Source organism: Lissotriton helveticus, chromosome 3_1, assembly GCF_964261635.1.
Source record: "Lissotriton helveticus chromosome 3_1, aLisHel1.1, whole genome shotgun sequence".
NCBI classification, from domain to species: Eukaryota; Metazoa; Chordata; class Amphibia; order Caudata; family Salamandridae; genus Lissotriton; species Lissotriton helveticus.
Genome location: NC_136061.1, coordinates 774077480 through 774100269, shown reverse-complemented (window position 1 = coordinate 774100269; position 22790 = coordinate 774077480).

Sequence of the window (22790 nt, the reverse complement as noted above, 5' to 3'; positions counted from 1 at the left end):
TCTCTCAGGCCAATAATGCATGAAACAAATCAACAAGCAAAATGGGGATTTATTGATTGCCTAATCAATGTGATCAAGACCATTGCTGGTCGAAACACGTCACAGAGAATTTATGCTATCAATAAATACCCATTTTGCTTGTTGAATCGTTCCCTGCACCATTGCCTTAGAGTGCATGAAATTGGATATGTTTTCTGTGACTCTCTTTCCAACCAACAGGAAAAAGGTGAGAGACAGATTGAAAACAAGAAAAGGGATCAGGGTAAAAACACCCTGACAACCCAGGTCTGCTCAGGGGGTCCAAAAAAAAGCATGCTTTTTTATTTATATTTATATATATATATATAGTGAGGCGCATTGACTACGTCTCCCACAATGCCGAGTGGCTACGCCCAACGGGGCGGGGGATGGTTGGAACTGAGTTTAATGCCTGCAAACACGCTTTTCGCCTCTTGTCCTTTTCAACCAGCCGCTGATGAAAAGATAACACTTGAAAGGCGTCCTGGCTGGCTGACAACATTGGCGTTTATTGTGCCCATGTGAAATTTCTCTGCTCACATGCTGATATTCAAATAAAGATCTGCTGCGAATCAAATTGGTCTCCACGGGTTCTCTCAAAAATTGGGACTGCGATTTTTGGATATATATATATATATATATAAATATATATATTACTCCACAAATATATATATATATTTATTTATTTTTCAAGCTCCGTGGCGAAGTGACCAACAGTTGGGCGGCACTCAGGCACTGATTAGCTGGTCCCCATCGCTTTATTTTGGTAAAAGCAATCGTGCTGGTCCGTGATTAAACAGCCATCCGCAACCCTGACGCGTTTCGAGAATGTCTCTTTTTCAAAGGGAAGTTGCAGTTGACGAGCACACTGGCGGCCACACCTTCCTAATTGCACGCTATCGTGAGTCCTGATTGGACGGCTCGTGATGAGCTTTCACGTTGTGTTCTGGGAGGTGTAGTCCGGTTTCAAATCCTCAATTGGTGGTGCTCGAAATTCACTGTGATTAAGAAGGCTCAACATGAGCCCCGGACAGCATGACGCTCTTGATCCACATCTGTGCCCCACATTCGAAGCTCTTGTTGTATAAGGGCTCCGTGGCCCCCATTTACTGAAGTGGTGCCATCCCTGCGGCAGGACGGCCGCACGTAAATTCAAGCTCCGTGGGGAAGTGACCAACAGTTGGGCGGCACTCAGGCACAGATGAGCTGCTCCTCATCGCTTTATTTTGGTAAAAGCAATCGTGCTGGTCCGTGATTAATTAGCCATCGCAACCCTGACGCGTTTTGAGAATGTCTCTTTTTCAAAGGGAAGTTGCAGTTGACGAGCACACTGGCGGCCACACCTTCCTAATTGCACGCTATCAGGAGTCCTGATTGGACGGCTCGTGAAGAGCTTTCACGTTGTGTTCTGGGAGGTGTAGTCCGGTTTCAAATCCTCAATTGGTGGTGCTCGAAATTCACTGTGATTAAGAAGGCTCAACATGAGCCCCGGACAGCATGACGCTCTTGATCCACATCTGTGCCCGACATTCGAAGCTCCTGTTGTATAAGGGCTCCATGGCCCCCATTTACTGAAGTGGTGCCATCCCTGCAGCAGGACGGCTGCACGTAAATTCAAGCTCCGTGGGGAAGTGACCAACAGTTGGGCGGCACTCAGGCACACATGAGCTGGTCCCCATCGCTTTATTTTTTGGTCACTTTCCCATGGAGCTTGAATATATATATATATATATATATATATATATATATATATATATATATATATATATATATATATATATATATATAGATTTCCAAATTCGCCGCTTTGAAATGTCATTTGGTAGGCAAAAAGATGAGAAGTGGACCCAGAAGTCTGTGCCAATCAGATTTTCTTTATTTAATCGACCAGCCTGTCCGCCATGATGCGTTTCAACCCTCATGACGCCCCTACAAAAAGATCAGAAGTGGCCCTCCCGGTAAGCAGAAAATTGTTTATTAATTTCTCACACATCGATGTCCATCCTGACCCGTTTCGGCTGGTCCCACCCTTCATCAAAGTCATTTTTTTGTTAGAGTTTTTCAAATTTAAAGGTACAGCACATATAGACATAAAAGAAACAAGATCCCTTGCTAACATGTACCCCTCATTATGCATGCTGTCTTTTAAACTGGCTCAATACATATTCATATCCAAATGATAAATATATTGTTTTATATTTAAATTTTTACAATGTATACTCTTTTTAAATAATTTTTGAAAAGAACTCCTTATATAAAAACAAGCCATTTTTACATTTTATTTTCCTATCTAAAAACTAGGATCCAGGAAACACTAAGGAAGCAAACTCTTAGGCCAATGCCCAAGCCCGATAAGAAGTATTAAGTAACCTCTCTGGAATTAAGCCTTTGGTAACAAAATACAGGGCATTGCCAACCGCAAGATATTCTACTTATCCTAAAAGTACATATGTATAGTTATAATTCATTGTTCAAGTTAAGAATGAAAGGGTATAGTAAAATACATAAATAAGTGAATGATAAGATATGATCCCCAATGGATCAATGCATGTAAAATATGTATAGTATAGATCCTATATAGATCAACTCATATCTAAAATGCTCAATCACATTATATATCAATCCAATCATTCCTATAAATATAATAAATAACTATACATGTGCAAAACTTCTAAACATACATAAAGTGCCTGAGTGAAAAATATCGTCATAATTGCTCTCAGGTCATGTGGGCAAAACCCACATCCATTACTCCGCATCTAGGTAAACCCTGTGTTGTATTGCCTCCTATAATGTTCAGTCGGTGAGGTGTCAGGTATACCATGTGGACGTAGTTAAACTGGATTGCTTTAAAGTTATAATTTCTGGATATTGTTGGGGGACAACCACTATTCTGCTCCATTCCTTGTCAGTCAACATTCTGTCGATAAACTCATCTCCTTTCTTACAAGAACGTCCCAATGGTTTCTTAACAGTGTCTAATAGTGACCTGTACATCCATTTAATCAAATGCCTGGCCACCCCAAAGATAAAATTCACTGGAAAATCCTGTGTCTTTGTGGTTCCTGTGAATTATTCTGCCATAAGTCCCTCACCGTCTTGGTCAGAGAATAATATGTCAGGAACTGACCATGTGGGAGATCAGTTTGTGTCATAAGGTACTCTGTGGGTATTAATATCCCCATTTGGAAACAGTCTCCCACAGTGGTTATCCCTGCTGTTGTCCAATCTGCGAGCTGGTAATTCACGTATAGGGTGATGGGGTTTCCATATGGGATTCCCATTTGTGGTATCTCAAGAACATAAGGGTGGTCCGCCTTCGTACGAGGGCTGCATCTCTTCCAGCATTATAGGGTCGCCTGCAAGAGCACATTCGATTTGGGAATCTGCACTGCTGGCTGCAGCAACTTAGCCACCAACCATCTTTGGGTATTCTTCCACCCCTCCTCTTTCAACAATTCTAAATTTCTACCATTCACCCAAAGGGCTAGCCACTGGAGTTGGGCTGCCAAGTAGTACAGCTCGAAGTCTGGTGCACCTAGTCCTCCCTCCTCTGGTGCCTGTTGTAATGTCTCCAGAGATACCTTGTTCCACCCTTCATCCCATATAGGTTCGCGTAGGGTTTGATTGAACCACAATGGCATAACTATCACCGGTAAGTTTGCAAAGTAATATAGCAACCTGGGAAGCATAATCATTTTTGAAAGAGCTATGCGAGACATCAAAGGTAGCTTAAATGAGCGCCGAAACTGAAAACAGGACTTTAGGGACCTCAAAACCGGATTCAAGTTGCCCTCTCTCAAGTCTGCCAGTGAATTAAATATTTGAATGCCAAGGTATTTAAATGAGGTGAGGACGGGGACCAAGTCAGACCCATAGGGAGATCTGACATGGACGTATCTCCAGTAATTAATGGGAAGGCAAGAGTCTTGGCTTTATTAAGTTTAAGTGTTGCCAAGTTGGCATAACTGTCCATAATAGTCAGTGCCTGCTCTGCTCCCTGCCCACCATCTCTTAGATATAATAGTAAATTGTCTGTATAGAGTGAGATCATATGTAGATCATTCCCTAGGCGTATGCCCTGATAGTGGCTTTGTTGCCTAAAGGCGAATGCAAGTGGTTCGATTGCAATCGCAAACAGCAACGGGGACAGTGGATATCCCTGTCTAGTACCTCTATGTATGTTGTACGCTTCTGACACCACTCCATTTGTTTTGACCCTTGCCGCACGGTATGTGTACAATATGTTCACCCATCTGATCCATCTTTCTCCCAGCCCAATCTTTTCCCTTGCGGCTTCCAGAAAATCCTACCTCACTGAATCAAACACCTTTTCTAAATCTACCAACAGAATAAGGGTGCGTGGATAACTATTCCGATCTGGATGGTGCATGACATAAAACAGCCTCCATAATTTCCCAGATGTGGATCTAATTGGTACAAAGGCGTTTCGGTCTTCATGGATCAAACTGTTCGTAAATGGCCAAAGTGTAAATTCCAAAATTTTACTCAGAATTTCAAAATCAACATTTACATTCGATAGAGGTCTATAATCAGATGTGCTTGGGGTCGCAGTCTTAAACTTTGTGAGTGGGACCACTAGTGCATCTCTAGTCGAAGAGGGCAATTCTCCTCTCTCCTATGCTATGGCATACATTGCCTCCAGCTGTGGTGCCAGGGTCTACGCGTACATCAAACTGAATTCCACCGGGATGCCATCTGGGCCCGGCCTCTACCTTTTGCCATTTCTGCAGCTTTGATTTCTATCTCAGTCACCGGCCCCCCCAATTCCTCCTGTCTATCTGGTTCTAGTGTTTCCAGTGGTAGTGCTTCCAGATAATCAATTAACATCTCTGTGGTGTGGGTATTGGCTCACTGTACAGCTCTACATAGTAAGCTCTAAATGCATTGTTCATGTCCTTGGGGCCAAATATTATCTGGTCGTCTCTCGACCGGATTGGGAAATCGGAGATCCTCTATTTTTGAGGCGTACTAGCAATGTAAGCATGTGGGAACTTTACCCCCTTCCGCATGCACTCGCCCCTGGTATTCCCGAGCGTCCAAACATCATAGCCTCTCGAGAGTATTATCGTATGCCAGTCTCTTTTCTTTTAATTTACCTAAAGCCTCCTCTTCTGTTGTTACTTGGTCTTCCCCATCAAGTAGTTGTGTCTCTAAGTCTGTGAGGTTTTCTAAAATTTGTCTCTGCATTCCCACTCTCCGACTCATACAATATCCCCTTACTTCTATCTTGCAGGCTTCCCATTCTGCTGCTCTAGAACTTGCAGTTCCTTGGTTGAACTAAACGTATTCTTCCACAGCAGTATGTAACAATGTGCGCAAGGGGATACCCTCCAAAAGGGCAGGGTTCCGCTACCACATGGGTATCAGAGTAAGTTCAGGGATGGGGCTGACATGTAACATGAGTGGGTTATGGTCAGATATGGTACGTCCAAGGTACTCTGTGTGGGATGGAGGGCACCATCTGGGTTTATCACAGGAACATATCTAGCCTAGTATGTAGCTTATATATATATATATGAGAGTAATATGAATAATCTTTGATATTACTATGTTGTGTTCCCCAAATGTCCACCATGTCCCACTCTTCCAACCAAGTCTGGCACCCTTGGATGTTTTGACAACTTGTGTTTCATTTAAGGGTGGAGTTGATCTGTCCATTTCTACATTGGCCACACAGTTAAAATTACCTCCAAATAGTGTGTAAGAGGTATCTAGCTTGGTGAGCTGCCTAGAAACTTTATCTAGGAATAAGATCTGGTCCTGAATTGGGACATAAATACATCTGAGTATAACCCCTCTGCCCAACAGCCTACCATGAAGCAGGACATATCTGCCCTCATCGTCTATTATTGCTCTATCTAATTCAAATGCTGTGCCCACTTTAATCCATATGAGAGTCCCCCTCGAAAATGCAGAGTATAAGGTGGCATAAATTTGCCCACGCCATTTACGCCTCAGCCTTGCACCTTCCTCTAATTTTAAGTGTATCTCTTGTAGCATGGCAATATGTGTCCCTCTTCATGTGAGGTAGCTGTGAATTGTATGTCTTTTAGTAATCAAACCCATCCCCCTCACATTCCAAGTCATAATTTTGAATTCATGATACTGAGGTGTTCCTACAGCCATTACTACTATTCACATGGATTTCTCCTCTCCCCCATTACTATTTGAGACCATGTTTGGGACCACCACCCACAGAACACCAACCACCCCAACCAAGTAAGTCCCTCAACCCAGGGCAGCTTTGCAATGGCTGGCCGCCCAAACCGGTAAAACCTAAAATACATTAATATTATATGGTCCCTCTACCCAACCAAAGAGGGCTATCTTGTTGGGGGCGCTAGGGTTTACCTACTCATTACTCCTTTGCAGCCTGCCTCAATAATCCAGAACAAGCACCATAGCCCCTCCTGTGGCAGGGGTGCTCTCCCCCATCCTACATGCACTACAACAGGTGTTCACTGATATCCAGCCTGGTTGCAGATGTCTAAAATCAAATTCAATCAGGTAGATCATCATCTATGGTCATGCCCATTCCGGCTCAGAACCCCACTGCCCGCCAGGCATGTTGAAATGATATTATCTGCAGTCTGTGGAGTTACATTCAGGGGTGTTATCTCACTTCTGGTTGAGTCCTCCATATCCGATTCTACAACTCTGTGTTCTGATGTTTTCCCGGAACTGCCTTTCTCTGTTTGTTGTGTCACCATGTCTGCTGCTGCCTGAAACGCCGCCTTACTGTCTTGTACTGTCTGCAAAGCTGTTCTAGATGGCGGTATAAGTTGTCTTCATTGTGGCTTGACTGTAGATGCCGCATCTTTGCACAGTCCATGGATTGGAGCCCCAACTCTGTGTACCTCCAGCCAGGACCAGAGTTTATCCAGGGAATCAAAAAAGTGCATAGCCCCATCTAAGACCACACGCAGTTTCGCTGGGAACAGCAGGGAGAAATTATGCCCTCCGACCGCAGCGCCTTTTTAGCCTCCAAGAAGGAAGCTCGCTGGGCCTGGACGTTCACTGGAAGAGTCGGGGAAGATAGATGCTTTGCTATTGGCAATTACAAACAATCCATTTGTGCGTGGATTCTGAATTGCCGATTCACAGAACTAATATGAGATAAAATCCTAAACGTACTACTTTTGGTATTCACAGAAGGCATTTGGTAGTAATAAAGTTAGAACTCCTAACTTTACTAATACTAAACTGACATAAAATCCTAAACTTACTACTTTTGGTATTCACAGAAGGCATTTAGTAGTATTAAAGTTAGGACTCCTAACTTTATTACTACTAAACTGACATAAAATCCTAAACTTACTACTTGTGGTATTTAACAAAAGGCATTTAGAAGTAGTAAAGTTAGGACTCCTAACTTTACTACTTCTAAATGCCTTTTGTGAATACCGAAAGTCATAAAGTTAGGATTTTGTCTCAGTTTAGTAGTAGTAAAGTTAGGAGTCCTAACTTTACTACTAAATGCCTTCTGTAAATACCAAAAGTTGAACGTTTAGGATTTTATCTCAGATTAGTTCTGTGAATCGACCCCTGTATGAGGATATCCCGGTCTTTGTAATGTAGGCGAGGCGCTACCACTGGTCGGGACGACTGGCCGGTTGACAACGGGGGTAAGGGCATCTTGTGTGCTCTTTCCAAAGCAAACACAGTTTGAGCTTCCCAGGATCCACTGAGTCTTGTAACTACTTCTCCTAGAATGTGACCATGTCCGCCCTCAGGAATAGCCACCACACGTATATTGTTGCACCTATTGCGCCCTTTGGCATCCTCTGAGCATTTTTCCAGGGTTGCCACATATGACGCCAGCTCTTCTAGCTTACGTGACATAGCTGTTTGCTCTGATTGCATGACTTCCATTGTATGTTCGACGTCCTTCATTCTGTCAACCAGTTTTTGATGTTACACCTGTAGTAGCCCCAGGCCCACCGACAATGCTCCAATGTCTTGTTGCAGAGTCGTTTTAGAGTCAGCTATGGTGGCAAGAATCTTTTCCAAGTGCACATGCAATGCTTCGCCGGAGGTCCCCTGCTCTTTAGCTCCCTGGCTCATGGAAACATGTTGTGTCTCACTTTTCATTTGTTGCCCACCTCCTGTTTTTATCCAGGGTTTACCCATGGGTCTGGATCTATGTATTTCCCAGCAGTAGGTGAGTTTCTGTTCTCAGCAGTTGTTCGGGTTCCGCTTACTAAACCTCAGAGCCGCCAACTCCTTTGCACACCTTTCCAGAGGGCCCCTGCGTGGTGTCTATTTTAGTGCAAGCATGTAGGCTCCAACTCCCTTAGTTCCCGCAATGCCGGGCTTAGCATCAGCCCCCGCAGCATGTACGGGATCCTCAGCAGGGGCCCGGTTAATGTTTGCAAGTTGTGTAGGCTACCGCCAAAGCATGCAGTGGTCACTATCTTGTCAACAGTAGCAGGAGATAGATATGGGGTGAGGGGGCAGAGATTCAGGATTTCCTGTCTCACTGCCGGCCATCAACCGACTACACTGGTTGTCAATATGGGCCCACCTGACTGTCTCAAGGCATTTTGACTTTGTGGTGTATGCCCACTTCTCTTATCCCCATTCGCCTTATCACCTCATTCCATGAAGCACTCTTCAAAAGGTGCTTCACTGTGGCCTAATATGGCTGTTGCGTAAGTGTCCCTGCCAGGATGAATCACATTAGGCCTTTTCTCCAATCAGGAAGGTGGAGGGGCATTCAATGGTTCTCTGCTCCTTCATGGCCCACAGTTGATCATGTATTCCTCAGACTTATGGTGGTTTGCCCCTCCCTGAGGTCAATCCACTATTTCCCAGCTCCCAGGTCCACTCACCGGGGCCTGCCTCGTCACACTCCTGGCAGGTGTTCGCATCACCCCGTGGACACAGGTGTGCTCTGCATAGTGCTTTCCTCGTGGTATCCGGTCACCTATCCCAGAGCCACACGTGGTACTTTCGAGATGATTGCTTCCCAGCCGGGCAGGGGGGAAGTCCCCAGATCACTATGCCAGAAGGGCCCCTCAGGTAATGCGCTGCTAAGGCCCCCGTCACCTGTCAGCTAGATCCCCAAGTCTGCTCCAGTATTTTCTGAGGCTGCATCCTTATTAGTCCGGATACCTGCAGTGTCACCCGCAGTGTCACATTGGTGCCCGCCATTACCCGCAATTGAGTACCTGCAGGGTGTGGGCGGCTCCTTCCGGCAATGATCCATGATCCATGTCCTCCAAGGTCTTCCCTGACCCTTACGCCGCCATCAGATCTCGTCCCGTGGTCCCTCGTTGTGACCACAGGGGTGGGTTTTATCCATAGCTCCCTGCTTCCTGAAAGTCTTTGGTTTTCTCAGCGACCCACGTTTCTTAACTGCGTCACTGCCGCTCAGCCATAGCTGCACCGGCTCTGCAACACACAGGAGGCCCGCAGAAGCTTCAGGCCCCCGGCAACAGGCTTTTCCTGCAGGATAAACTGGTGGCCGGTGTGAAGTTTATCGCTCACATGTCCGCCATCATCGGCCTCCAAGCCACGTCCCTGCCATTTACACAGACACTTACTCTCCAGTACCCTGTCAGAAGACCTCTGAGATTAGTCAAGGAAGGATGGGAGAAAGCTCACAGGACGATTTCCCAGGATGTAGTAACTACATGCTAGCCTTTAGGAGACAAATGTCTAAGTTGTGGAACTTAGCAGCCAGTCCGACAGGCTGTGTCATCATTTACTCATTGTTTCACAACAGACTATTTTATAATGCATTTATATATATATGTATATGTATGTATGTATATATATATATATATACATATATATTACCTACTGGCGGTCGCCAGTAGGTATATATAGTTAGGATTTTTTCTCTATGGGATTTTTGAAAATTCTATGTCTTATAACTTTGGCGTTTGTGGACGGAATTGGCTGAAATTTTCAGGAAAATGGAACATTTTGTGTCTGAGCAGCCCCTGAAAATTTGGGGGGGGTTCGTCAAGGGGGGGCCGAGAAAAAAGGGGGGGTCCCAAAACGCGTTTTTCCCATGTTAATTTCCATAGGGCGGTTGGCCTCACTTTTAGCCCGAACGGCTGAATGGATTTGCACGAAACTTGGCAAAATTGTAGGGACTGTTAGCCCGATGTGCCTTTGCTAGGTCTCAATATATGTGCTCCAGTGGATTTTGAGAAATTAACGTTCAAAAAAAGATATATATCTGTAACAGCGCTCCGGGCAGCGATCCGGTTCGCGTACTTTTCGTGTTACGGAGCTTTGCGAAACAAAGCTGATTGGCTCTCCGGTGTCTGTAAACATTCCAAACAGTCCGTAGCGGCCGCCATCTTGTCTCTCGGTAGGATCGAGAGACAAGAGGAGGCCAAAGCGAAGGGGCAAATGACCATAAGGGGGCATAGTAGATCCTCCCTGACCCCCTAGGTTTGATGTGGAGGCTTTAATAGGGGCAAAAAAAAAATAAAATAAAATAAAATCGTTTTTTATCGTGGGGTGCGCCCGGTACGCGTAACGGAAAGCGGACTGGGGAGCGTACTACAAGGAAACAAGAATGATTGACTTTTAACTTATTGTATGTTTATAGACTTTTTTTTTTTTTTTTTTGCTGAGTGACGTCTCGGCCTATCTCCACGGGATGCAGTCCCTACCATCTCGGCGTTTAAGCCCAGGGGGACCGGTAGTGTGGGAGAGATAACGTCTGTTAACGTTCAATTCGAAGGAAATCAGGAAGTGTTGATAAACATTGTCTGCGCCATCTTGCCTTTTTTCAAATGCCACACTTTTGTCGTGCACGGCAGCCATTTTAGATGCCTTGACCCGACCCACTCTCTGCACGCTGTCGATCCTTAGCATGGGTCCCCACCCTCGCAAGCATCTCCCCCAGGCACTGGTCACCCCCGCTCTCTGTCTTATGCATGGGCAATAAACCTCCCCCCATCTGCGCTGCTCTTCCTTGAGAATCACACCCTGTGCCCGCCCGACACCTCCCTTTCGCCCTATTCACTACCGCACCCTCTGACACTCCTCTTCCTCTGTGTCCGATTGTCCAGGCCGGTCCCAGGCTATCACCTAGCCATGCAGATGTAGTTTATGTCCCCAGCTGTAAAGAATCACCCCTCTTCAAAGGAGTTACAGTAGATCAAGGCCCCCACCCGATGAGATCGTCACACCACACGCGTTCCTACTATCTGAAAACCATCCTGTATTGTGATTGGGGAGGGGACCGAGCCTGAAGCGGAAGATTCCAGGGATGCCTCTTTGTACATCAAAGTTTTTACAATTATGTGTCACATTAAAAATATATAGCACTCCAACAAAGTAGTAGGATTATAAAACTTTAATAACTTATAAATATATACAACGCAACAAAAACAGTAAATACATTTAAACATTTTTTTAAAAAAAGAAGCAACAATGGTCAGTAGCTGTGTTTTGTGCGAATAGTCCCAAGGCAGCACAACGTGCTGAGTTCTGGACGGCACCCAGGTGATGTTACCTGGGTGCCGCACTGGTTTTTGGTATCCTCCGAAAAACGGCGTGGGGCGTCCCGGGGGGTGCGGGGGGAGGCCTCGTCAGTAGCGGTCTGTTGTGCGAATAGTCCCAAGGCAGCAGAACGCGCTGAGATGTGGATGGCACCCAGGTGATGTCCAGTAAGTTGCCGCACTGGTTTTGGTATCCTACAATGCTGCTCCGAATAACGGCGTGGGGCGCCCCGGGGGGGGGGGTGAGGCGGCGTGAATGAGCCTCCCCAGGTGGAGGCTCGTCTGCTGTAGTGGGGCGCCCCTTTACCGTTTCAGTTGCCATTCCGCCCGCTTTTGGTACACTGTGCCAAAATCCGCCATTCAGCTGAGTTGCGCCCACTCTTGCGGTGCAGCGATAGGCGGCTGCCACAGGACTCTCAAAATGGCAGCAGGCTCTTTCCTTTTTGGGCCTGGTCCACTGAAATGGCCCTGGGACACTTTGGAACTCGGACGCTTGTCTACTAGGTCTTGGACCCCATTCTCGAAAGCGTCCCCTCAGCCTTGAAGATTCTACAAAAGTCATGGAGGCCACCGACTCCTGCAGGCTTCCGGTGGGGAGCGGCTGCCATGATTGCTCGCGGAATGACCACGACGGAGCCACGAGATGGTGGTGCTTTCATGCTGACGCCAGCTTTAGTCTGAAACATCCAGAAACAAGGTGGGGCTTTCATCGTTTGGGAAAAAAAAATGTTTTAATCCAATGAAAAGTGTATTTTTAGGTCATATGATCAAGCCTTCCATCATTAGGAAACCAAAAGTAAAATGAACCAATTAAAAGTTTTATAAACAAGTCACATGACCTGTTATGCGGCATAGGGCTATAAAAAGCGTAGAAAATCCGTTGGCACGTGAGGCGGCGTCAGTAGCGGACCGATGTGCGAATAGGCCGAAGGCAGCACAACGCGCCAAGATCCGGATGGCACCGAGGTGGTGTCCAGCAAGTTGCCGCACTGGTGTGGCCATCCTACAATGCTGCGCCGAAAGTCGGCGTGGGGCGCCCCGTTGGCCTGTTAGTTCGCGTCAGTCAGTGGGGGCTGTTTGAGGATCTGACTGCATTGGAAAGCAATGTGATGCTGTGCGTCGCCCCCAAGATAAGGCGGCGTCAGTAGCGGACCGATGTGCGAATAGGCCGAAGGCAGCACAACGCGCCAAGATCCGGATGGCACCGAGGTGGTGTCCAGCAAGTTGCCGCACTGGTGTGGCCATCCTACAATGCTGCGCCGAAAGTCGGCGTGGGGCGCCCCGTTGGCCTGTGAGTTTGCGTCAGTCAGTGGGGGCTGTTTGAGGATCTGACTGCATTGGAAAGCAATGTGATGCTGTGCGTCGCCCCCAAGATGAGGCGGCGTCAGTAGCGGACCGATGTGCGAATAGGCCGAAGGCAGCACAACGCGCAAAGATCCGGATGGCACCGAGGTGGTGTCCAGCAAGTTGCCGCACTGGTGTGGCCATCCTACAATGCAGCGCCGAAAGTCGGCGTGGGGCGCCCCGTTGGCCTGTGAGTTCGCGTCAGTCAGTGGGGGCTGTTTGAGGATCTGACTGCATTGGAAAGCAATGTGATGCTGTGCGTCGCCCCCAAGAAGAGGCGGCGTCAGTAGCGGACCGATGTGCGAATAGGCCGAAGGCAGCACAACGCGCCAAGATCCGGATGGCACCGAGGTGGTGTCCAGCAAGTTGCCGCACTGGTGTGGCCATCCTACAATGCTGCACCGAAAGTCGGCGTGGGGCGCCCCGTTGGCCTGTGAGGTGGCGTCAGTAGCGGACCGATGTGTGAATAGGCCGGAACCAGCACAAGGCGCCAAGATCCGGATGGCACCGAGGTGATGTCATAGTTCAGAGTTCTGAGAAGCGGGGGGGAGGCGGCGCAAACGAGTCTCTCCCTCCATGTGGAGGCACTTCATCTGCAGTGGGGCGCCGAGATCAGGTTGGCACCGAGGTGGTGTCTAGCAAGTTGCCGCACTGGTGTGTGTTGAAAATATGAAAGATCCTCAGCAAGTCTATGTTACTTCAATGGAGCGCCGTCTAGCTGAGTTTAGCCCGCTCTTGCTGCTACAGCGACAGGCGGCTGCAACAGGACTCTCAAAATGGCGGCCTGTTCTTTGGATTTGGGCCTGGTCCACTAAAATGGCCCTGGGACACCTTAGAACTCGGACGCTCAAATTTTTTTTCCTTTCCTCTACATGCAAAAAAGGTAAATGCCCGGTACGTTACCTGCCTCATCTGCCACGATGTACTCTCCAGAGGAACCGAAAAAAAATATAGTTATGGTAATTGTGGCAAATAAATTTCATGTGGACAGATGAGTGTTACTCTAATAAATACAGCATATGAACATCATCATAGTCGATGGTTGGTGGAGACATTTTGACTATATCCTGGACCTGCCCGTCCTCGCCCAAAATGGCGCCGGAATAAATGGGACTCGTAACTCCTTGTTGTGTACTGGTTGCACAATCTTGATATCACGAGATACGTATGCAGTTTTGAAGCACATGGCGGGCGGGGACGAGAATTGATTGAATATTTCGACATCCCTATTGATATTAAGTTCTGATGTGTTATTGATTACTGTACTATTGAAAGTTCGAATTAACGTCACCCATGGTACTTGCCCGCAAATGTATATCTAGATAATTTTATTGTAACTGGCCCTGTCGTTTTTTAATTATAAAATGTACGTCCACCGATTCCGCAACTGTTAGACACCTTAGTTCTTGCAACCTAATGGCCCGCCCGTTACGTTCCTCTACAGTGTAAATGTCTCCTCATCATATACGATTACAGTTTGCTCCGTGGCCGGCCCACGTGGTTATAGGCCCGTATTTGTATACTGACATTTTCACAATAAAGGTTTTTAAAAGAAAACATGGTAGTAGTATTTACATTGGTAAAGTTTTTAATAATAGTCACTGTTTTCGAATCAGTAAAAGGCAAATGAAATAAAGCAGTCCAATTACATGAAGGGTAAAAGGTATAATACGCAGGTACGCAGTAAAGATAAATGGTCAAGGGCTGTTGTGTTTTCTACTCCTGCAACATAAAGTGATTGATAAGAATCTGATATTCAGGCGTATCGGCGACTAAGACAGCAGGCCGAGCCTCTTTTGCTCAACGGCTCCGTCATGGGACGAAGAAACGCCCTTTTTCTCAAAAAAGGAATATATTTTACTTGCAGGACAGTTGTAAATTTTTCGGGAAAGTACATTAGCCTGGAACATTATAACATATATGTTTAAGAAAAAATAATGTTCGAAAGTAGTAAAAAGTGTAATTTTTAGGTCATATGACCAAGCCTTTCATCATTAGAATAAGAAAAGTAAAATGAACCAATGAAAAGTTTTATTAACAAGTCACATGACCTGTTATGCTTACGTTACGCGCTGCGCGCCGCGGCCCGGATCGCTTTCGGGAAGCTGCGCTTCGCGCATCGGAGCACTTCCGGATGCGCTAACGCGGCGCGTCATATGACGCATTACGCGACAACGCAGGTCTAGAATATAGTCAAAATGTCTCCACCAACCAGCGGTCGGAACACAACCCCTTTCAGCAGGCTAAATAGTTCTGTTAAATGACAACAGAAGGGACAGGCAACAAGAACCATCAGTCAAAGAGGGGAGGGCAAGTTCTTCTCTACCGGGTCACGTTGGGGCGCTACCGGAACTGATCGAATTGGTAGTCTACAGTGTTTCTGGATGTTTCAGACTGAAGCTGGCGTCAGCATGAGAGCACCACCATCTCGTAGCTCCGTCGTGGCCATTCCACGAGCAATCATGGCAGCCGCTCCCCACCAGAAGCCTGCGGGAGTCGGGGGCCCCCAAGACTTTTGTAGAATCTTCAAGGCTGAGGGGACGCTTTCGAGAATGGAGCCCAAGCCCTAGCAGACAAGCTTCCGAGTTCCAAGGTGTCGCAGGGCCATTTTAGTGGACCACGCCCAAATCTGAAGAGCCGGCCGCCATTTTGAGAGTCCTGTGGCAGCCGCCTATCGCTGCACCGCAAGAGCGGGAGCAACTCAACTACATGGTGAGCGAAACGCTGTAGTTGCAAGAGCGGGCGGTAAACAGCTGAATAGCGGAAGAGGCACAGTGTAGCAAAAGCGGGCGGAATGGCAACTGAAACGGTAAAGGGGCGCCCCACTACAGCGTGTCTTCAGGTCAAACGGATTGTGGGACAAGGTCCAGAATGGAAGAGTCACCAAAAGGCAAAAAGTTCCGCTTAACCCCGGGAGCCGGCCACCTATGTCGGGGGCGATCTCAGGCCACACCAGGGCAACACGACTTGGGGAGGGGGCCGGAGCCAAGCGCCCCCTCCGAGTCCGCGCCATCACACCGTCCCTCGGGGGCCTCCGTCAAGCGTTTCAGGGAGGCACCGCATCACATTGTTTTCAAATGCAGTCACGTCCTCAAACAGCCCCCACTTACATTGAGAATAGTGAAGCTGTAGCAGGTGCAAATAAGCTTCAGACAGTCTAACAAGCACTCCTCAAAACTTTGAACTATCAGAGTGCATGAGTTTCATGCTCGATCGATTGAGCTAGCCGGATCGGGCAACAAAAAGTATAAAATAGTTATGTAAATAGTTATTTAATAAAATGTTTTACCCTGTTACTTTGCTGGTGTGTTGTATATATTTGTAATATTTGCATAGTTTATCGTTATTTTGGGCGGGGTGGGTGGCGGAGCCGAGCTGTCTTGCAGCCTTCATGGTGTGGAGTTCAGTTCATCTCACTAGTTTCGTATTTCTCATGAGGGGTTGTTCCTAATGTTTCTATTTTAGCGAGGTCAAAAAGAGATCCCATTAGTGGCCTACTGATTTTGCTCGATCCCTTTTGTTTTTTTACACGATTTTTCACTATCTGCAAAGACTAAACAGAGTATTGCGACTCTGTGCTTGTTTGTAAATAGAGAATGAACCAAAGGGAACCAATTCTAAAACAGTAAATGCTTGGATAACAATCAATCAAATGGAGAGAGAAGCAGGCACGACGGATTACAACGGGGGCAAAGGCCTGCGTTAACTACCCTTCACTATCTGCAAAGAGAGAGTACTCCTAATAGAAATGAGGTGGGGCAGCATTCAAAGCAGATCAGTGTGCATAAACACGAAAATGTTTTTACTTACCACGTACTTGACATTCGACAGCTTATGATATTTGCTATTAAAAAACCATTGAAATTCACTGAAAAAACCATAGGTTAGAGACCATATATAGTTAGGAATTAGCATTTAAAAAACCTTGAAAATTCACTAAAAAACCATAGGTTATAGACCATATATAGTTAGGAATTAGTATTTAAAAAACTTTATTTTACTCACACAAAACCATTGAAATTCCATATATAGTTAGTTGCACTAACTATATATCGCGCACCCGCAATCCACTGCTGATGATGTCACATATTACAACATTCATGACATGGTCAGTGACATCACTGATGACATCACTGATGACATCTCAAATGACATCACTGATCACATCACTGATGACATTATTCATGTGATGATACGATGAACCTCTTCAGACTCTAATATAACCTTAGATACACTCAGTGTAAACAGACATTCACAGACTGTCACTCATCCATGGAGTTACTCACACACCTAGTCAGTCTTGCAAAGAATCAATCACACCTCCATTTCCTCAACTATATAGTTATACACACCTTACTTATTAAAACATATACTAACACATATTTACTCTGTTATACAATCCCTGATACAAGTTCACAATGATCCATACAGCCACTCACACATTCACTGGCTCTTATGCACAGTTATTTATATATGTCAACTCTCACATGTACTGTGTTTTACATATGTACTTACTTTGACATGTAGCACTGAGATATCCATTTACTCACCAATACACTCATGCACACAGTCAACCGCCCATACAGCTGTTTCCACATGCACTTTTGAACCCATACATCTAGTGAATCAACTGCTCACACATCTATGCACAGAGTCATACACCTCCCAGACACCCACACACACACTCAGTCTCCCATACAAATACTTGGGCAAGCAATCAATAACCCATAGAGTTAGTCATATAGCTAATGATCAACACATGCATCAGATTACAGAACAACAGACACAATGATGCACAATTTAAAACAGTTTAGTCACTAACCCATGCACTCAGTGAGACACATTTAATCACTCACTTATACAGTCAGTCATGCACCTACTAAATCCTTCATCCAGACACTTATACATCCACTCATTCTTCAATATGTAAGACATATTTTAACTTTACAGAAACATACAGTCACTGGATGTTGTCATCAGTGATGTCATTTGAGATGTCATCAGTGATGTCATCAGTGATGTCACTGACCATGTCATGAATGATGTAATATGTGACATCATCAGCAGTGGATTGCGGGTGCGCAATATATAGTTAGTGCAACTAACTATATATGGAATTTCAATGGTTTTGTGTGAGTAAAATAAAGTTTTTTAAATGCTAATTCCTAACTATATATGGTCTATAACCTATGTTTTTTTAGTGAATATATATATATATATATATATATATATATACACACATATATATATATATATATATATATATATATATATATATATATATATATATATATATATATATATATATATATATACACATATATATATATATATATATATATATATATATTACTTACTGGCGATAGCCAGTAGGTATATATAGTTAGGACCTAGCTACCATAGGAAATCCGCAACATTCTATTGGAATAACTTTGTCGCTGGTTGAGGAATTTGCGTGTAATTTTCCAAAATTTAGGCCAGCTCCGCTCCGCTTCTTCCCTGGAAATTTCAGGGGGATTCGTCATCCGGGGGCCGAGAAAAAAGGGGGTCCCAAAACGTGTTTTCCCCATGTTAATTTCCATAGGACGAATAGACAAGGCTACAGCCCGAACCGCTGAATGGAATTACACCAAACTTTGCAAAATTGTAGGGACTGGTGCGCAGAAGTGCCTTTTCTATATTTGGTGAAAATTGCTCCAGTGGTTTTTATGAAAATTAACTTCAAAAACACATATATATCTATATAAGCTTACTGTAACCTAACTGTAAGCTTACTGTACTCTGTACCTTCCCGAGTACGAGCTGCATTCTGATTGGCTGCCAATGTCTGTCAACACTCCAAAACAGAAATTGTTGTCAGCCATCTTGTACCTCGGTAGACTGAGGCACAGGAAAGCTGAAAAACAAACGTGTAGAACTCAACAAGGGGGCAGGGTAGAAGTACCCTGACCCCCTAGGTCTGCTCAGGGGCTCCCAAAAGGACCCCCAAGGCAAAAAAAAAAATTGTTTTCAAAATTCAAATTCTTCATCCAAGAAGTGTTGGCAGCCATCTTGGGACCAATATACATGATAGCACCTCATTAAAAAGCATTGCAGCTAATAGAAGGTTTTAGGACTTTAGTTACATTATAAATCATTTGTTGATGGTACCATACTCATTTTAGGAATTGTGGTGTGTTCTAAGGTGATTTTACCATGTGAAAAAGCCTTCTGCTGGGATATCATGAATCATGTTTGAAAGAAAACTATTATCTCATGCTTTTCCCACAGTGGTTTGAAGGGGATCTATAAGCTAAACTGAAAGCATATTTTCTGTAAATTCACGTTATCTTTCTCAGTCATGTGAGAATGAAGTCTGACATTCTCAGTAAAACACGTACATCCAACAAGGACAGAGACTGTCAGTTGTTTCCTTTGTGTTCTACTGCAGCTTCACTGAATGTCCCAGAGTGTTCTAAAGAACAACTAGAGCGCTAACAGTCTTACTTATGACAAAAGTATGGCACACCAGAAGCCATCTTGATTGGAATGAAGTGGTAAGTCTGAAAACATTTAATTTAAAAAGAAACAAAATGAGGGGGTTCATTTTGCCATAGAAAGTATGATTAGTGCTTCAGAAAGAAAAATTAGGGCACTTTTTGAGTGACGTCTCAAATCCTCTTCTATTTCATAAAAAAATTCTGACATGCAGTGTCCCAAGATGGCCACCAGAGACAAAAGAGCCCAAATGTAGCCCAAATAGCACCCAGATGTAGCCCAAGTATAGCCCAATGACAGAATGTCCCAGAGTGTTCTAAAGAACAACTAGAGCGCTAACAGTCTTACTTATGACAAAAGTATGGCACACCAGAAGCCATCTTGATTGGAATGAAGTGGTAAGTCTGAAAACATTTAATTTAAAAAGGAACAAAATGACAGGGTTCATTTTGCCATAGAAAGTATGATTAGTGCTGCAGAAAGAAAAATTAGGGCACATTTTGAGTGACTTCTCAAATCCTCTTCTATTTCATTAAAAAAATTCTGACATGCAGACTGAAACATGCACTTTGAATACCAGCAGCAGACTTCCCTGGTGAGCAGTAGCTTTACTACAGTGATATAATGAGCAACAAGAGTGCTAACATTCAGAAATTATGGCAAATGTGTGACACATCTAAATGCCTTCTTGATGGAACCAAAGTAAACAAGCATTGAAAATGCAATAGATCTCGCCCTCGTTTAAGTTAAAGCCATTCTGTTTGTGATGAGGTGGCTTTTTAGCTTTGCTTTTAATAGTGTTTTTCAAACTTTCATGTAAATAACATGCATATGTATGCATATATGTATATGTATGCATGCATTTATATTTGTATTTATATAGATATGCAGATTATATATGTTTATATGTGTATGTATATATATATATACACATACATATATATAAATGCATATATATGCATATATACATGTGTATATGTGTGCGTGTAGATAGACCGAGGCACAAGAAAGCAGAAAAACAAACATGAAGAAAACAAAAAGGGGGCAGGGTAGATACACCCTGACCCCCTAGGCCTGCCCAGGTGGTCCCACAAGGACAAAAAAGGCCCACATTTTTTTTTTTTTAAACCTGGTCTGTTTTTTTAAAAATTACCCCCCCGGGGGGACCAAATCGCGGCGGCATAGTGATAAAGAAGTGTGGAGGGTCCACAATCCCCCCCACACTGCCCCGGTGACCGTCGCCCCCGGGGCAAAGCAACGCAGCCCCTTGGCGCATACTGGAGGCTCCTGGTGGGCTACTTGGCCCCCAGGAACCCCCAGTATGCAAGGGGAATTAGTTCCAATTCTGCAAACACGCCAGGGGTTGCGCTGCGGAGAGATGTAAAAAAAGGGTGTGGCCTCATTACACCTCTCTGCAATGCAGCCCCCTGGCGCATGCTGTAGGTTCCAGGTGGGCTAGTTAGCCCCCAGGGACCCGCAGTATGCAAGGGGAATTAGTTCCCCCTCTGCAAACACGCCTGGGTGCTGCGTTGCAGAGAGGTGTAAAAAAGGGTGTGGCCTCATTACACCTTTCTGTAATGCAGCTCCCTGGCTTATACGGGAGGCTCCTGATGGGCTAGTTGCCCCCCAGTGACCCTCAGTATGCAAGGGGAATTAGTTCCTCCTCTGCAAACGCGCCAGGGGTTGCGCTGCAGAACGTTGTAAAAAGGGGGCGTGCCCTCTGAACACCTGCCTGCAAAAATGTAGTAAATCAGTATAAAAAAAATAGCAATTAATACATTTAAATATTTGTCATTTAAAAACCCTTCGAAATTCAATGAAAAAACCATAGGTTTCAGGCCTTATATAGTTAGGAATTAGAATTTAAAAAACCTTGCAAATTCACTTAAAAAACCATAGGTTTCAGGCCTTATATAGTTAGGAATTAGCATTTAAAAAACCGTGCAAATTCACTGAAAAAAACATAGGTTTCAGGCCTTATATAGTTAGGAATTAGTCTTTAAAAAACCTTGCAAATTCACTGAAAAAAGCTATAGGTTTCAGGCCTTATATAGTTAGGAATTCGCATTTAAAAAACCTTGCAAATTCACTGAAAAAACCATAGGTTTCAGGCTTTATATAGTTAGGAATTAGCATTTAAAAAACCTTTGAAATTCAATGAAAAAAACATGGGTTTCAGGCCTTATATAGTTAGGAATTAGCTTTTAAAAAACCTTTGAAATTCACTCAAAAAACTATAAGTTTTAGGGGTGTTATAGTTAGCTGGACATTTCACTCATACAAAACCATTGAAATTGCACCTATATAGTTAGTTGTACTAACTATATTTTGCGCACCCGCAATCCACTGCTGATGATGTCACATATTAGATCATTCATGACATGGTCAGTGACATCACTGAAATGTCCAGCTAACTATAACACCCCTAAAACTTATAGTTTTTTTAGTGAATTTCAAAGGTTTTTAAAAAGCTAATTCCTAACTATATAAGGCCTGAAACCTATGTTTTTTTCAGTGAATTTCAAAGGTTTTTTAAATGCTAATTCCTAACTGTATAAGGCCTGAAACCTATGTTTTCATCCCCGGGGCATGGCCAATCCTTTTATATATTTTGTTTTAAAAGGGTTTCCCTGCTCTTGCTTCAACAAAGGAAAGCAGAGTTTGCTATGACAGGGTGGGAGCTGTGCTCCCGCCCTGCCATAGCAAACAGAAGTGTCCTGGGTTGGACAACCGGTACTTTGCAGGAGCAGGCACTGGGGGGGTGTCAGTCCCCAGGGCCACTATGGGCTCCAGGAGAGGGGCCGCGCAGCCCCCTTTCCAACATTTCTGGAGCCCTGGGGAGGTGGTGGTCCCCGGGGCTTGATGGTCCACAAAGGACTCCCGAATTTCAATTTTATGGGGAGGTGGTGGTCCCAGGGGCATTTAAGGGAGGGCTCTTTCCCCCCCACACGTAATTTTTATTTTCAAACAGAGCCCCCAGCAGTTTATTATCAAAGACCCAGGCAGGTGGCAGTCCCCGGTCTGTGGGCGCCCCTCTCCCCCCCCCCCCGGGCCCCTGCAAATTATTTGCTGAGTGTCCCCGGCACAGGAGTCATGCACGCAGTGCGACTTCTAGTTATTATTTTTTTTTAAAGTAGGGGGCCCTGGGGGTCCTTGTGGTACCCCCTGAGCAGGCCTAGGGGGTCAGGGTATTCCTACCCTGCCCCCTATTTTTGTTTTTCATCCTTTCGTCCACAGTTATCTTCTGACTCGGTAACCGAGTCACAAAAAGCCTGCCAACAGTTCCTGATTTGGACTGTTGGTAACCAATTAAATTTTAGCTCGTGCCCGGGAGCGTGCGCAAACCCTCCTCAGTGGTCAGATATAAAAACTTTCTTTTTCTAATTTCTCAGGAACTACTGAACAGATTTTCACCATTTAAAAAAAGGTCTCTTTCTGACCCAACACCTTCCTTTTTGCCAA